The sequence below is a fragment of the Lottia gigantea genome (genome assembly GCF_000327385.1).
Source record: "Lottia gigantea unplaced genomic scaffold LOTGIsca_147, whole genome shotgun sequence".
Classification (NCBI taxonomy): domain Eukaryota; kingdom Metazoa; phylum Mollusca; class Gastropoda; family Lottiidae; genus Lottia; species Lottia gigantea.
The window spans coordinates 131025-133519 of record NW_008707746.1 but is presented as its reverse complement, the minus strand read 5'-3'; the positions used below and the strand labels follow the sequence as shown (position 1 = coordinate 133519).

The 2495-nt window shown below is 34.7% G+C and overlaps 1 protein-coding gene across 1 annotated transcript in view; it reads left to right on the top strand.

The window, feature by feature from the left end:
- LOTGIDRAFT_140419 (hypothetical protein) overlaps positions 1-2495 on the top strand; it is a gene marked incomplete at both ends in the record, with an annotated part of 59361 nt that overhangs the window by 4929 nt on the left and 51937 nt on the right. The gene's annotated exons all lie outside the window — the stretch shown is intronic.

The window sequence follows — 2495 nt, the reverse complement described above, 5'->3', positions numbered from 1 at the left end:
AAGTTTTTGAGGGGATTTCTTTACTGAGAAGTTTTGAGGGGATTTCATTACTGAGAAGTTTTGAGGGGATTTCATTACTGAGAAGTTTTGAGGGGATTTCTTTCCTGAAAAAGTTTTGAGGGGATTTCTGTACTGAGAAGTTTTGAGGGGATAACATTACTGAGAAGTTTTGAGTTGATTTCTTTACTGAGAAGTTTTGAGGGGATTTCTTTACTGAGAAGTTTTGAGTTGATTTCTTTACTGAAATTTTTTAGGGGATTTCTTTACTGAGAACTTTTGAGGGGATTTCATTACTGAGAAGTTTTGAGGGGATTTCTTTACTGAGAAGTTTTGAGGGGATTTCATTACTTTTGTGTTGATTTCTTTACTGAGAATATTGAGGGGATTTCTTTACTGAGAAGTTTTGAGGGGATTTCTTTACTGAGAAGTTTTGAGGGGATTTCATTACTGAGAACTTTTGAGGGGATTTCATTACTGAGAAGTTTTGAGGGGATTTCTTTCCTGAAAAAGTTTTGAGGTGATTTCTTTACTGAGAAGTTTTGAGGGGATAACATTACTGAGAAGTTTTGAGTTGATTTCTTTACTGAGAAGTTTTGAGGGGATTTCTTTACTGAGAAGTTTTGAGTTGATTTCTTTACTGAAATTTTTTTTAGGGGATTTCTTTACTGAGAACTTTTGAGGGGATTTCTTTACTGAGAAGTTTTGAGGGGATTTCATTACTGAGAAGTTTTGAGGGGATTTCATTACTGAGAAGTTTTGAGAGGATTTCTTTACTGAGAACTTTTGAGGGGATTTCTTTACTGAGAAGTTTTGAGGGGATTTCATTACTGATAAGTGTTGAGTTGATTTTTTTATTGAGAAATTTTGAGGGGATTTCTTTACTGAGAACTTTTGAGTTGATTTCTTTACTGAGAAGTTTTGAGGGGATTTCTTTACTGAGAAGTTTTGAGGGGATTTCATTACTGAGAAGTTTTGAGGGGATTTCTCTCCTGAAAAAGTTTTGAGGGGATTTCTTTACTGAGAAGTTTTGAGGGGATAACATTACTGAGAAGTTTTGAGTTGATTTCTTTACTGAGAAGTTTTCGAGGGGATTTCTTTACTGAATTTTTTTTTAGGGAATTTCTTTACTGAGAACTTTTGAGGGGATTTCATTACTGAGAACTTTTGAGGGGATTTCTTTACTGCAGAAGTTTTTAGGGGATTTCATTACTGAGAAGTTTTGGGTTGATTTCTTTACTGAGAATATTTGAGGGGATTTCTTTACTGAGAAGTTTTGAGGGGATTTCATTACTGAGAATTTTTGAGGGGATTTCTTTACTGAGAAGTTTTTAGGGGATTTCATTACTGAGAAGTTTTGGTTTGATTTCTTTACTGAGAATATTTGAGGGGATTTTTTACTGAGAAATTTTTAGGAGATCTCTTTACTGAGGGCATTGTTGAATAGGAAAGGAGGACCACTTTGTGATTTCCAAATTATTTGCTTTTGCATTGTTGACAAGTTATGGGAGTATTTTGGTTATATTTTCATTGTATATTTCAGTGGCTGCTGCTATCAAAGAATTACGACAAACAGCATTGACATTTATGGCCTGTATGGTACGACACTATACAATGATAGCTATATCACAACAGTGTGGTAAGTAATTTTAACTGCTACCAGTTTCTCAAACCTTAAAGGTAGGACTGCATTGATGAATCGATGAACCGCGATTCTTTCCTTCTTATCGATGCATCGCGTTCGATAAAAATAATCGTGATGTATCTATTCGATTAATTCTTATCCCCCTTTAATAACAAATAACACAGAATCTTTGTGTGTATAAGAAATTGTGTTTTCATTTTCCTAGTATAATTTTTACATCAAAATTTGCAAAAATTCATTTCTGACAGATTTTTTTCACAATTCCTTACTTTTAAATGTTCTCAAGTGTTTAATAGTGACAAACTTGTTAGTAATTTTACAAATTTCTACTATTTTTTCTCTGTCCTTCTTCTAATAAATGAATCGCGATAATTATCACAATAAATCGTATCGTCGGATTCATATCGTATAGTGTATCGAATCGCAACCTCAAGAATCGTTGCAGCCCTACTTAAAGGAATACTACCTCTTAGAATGAACATAAGATTTGACTGGAATTTCAACTGGGGATATCTTACAGAGAGTCCTCATGGCTTAGGCTAAGATTCCATATACGCGTCATGCGTCATGCGTCATCCATCATGCGTTAAAAATCGAAATGGTTGGTTTAAGAGGGTATGATTACATACATGCGGAAGCGGTATCCATCAAATGGTCTCCCTCATGCGTCAAAAAAAAAATCGCTACACCCAACGCCTTTCCGTGCAGAGATCTCCCAAATGTGACGTATTTTGTGGGAATTCCCTGTCTTTTTTATGCAACAAAGCATCCATCTGTCTAGAAGTCTGTGCATCAAAAGAAACATAACTCATACATTTAACGCACATATGGAATCATATTTGACGCATGACAG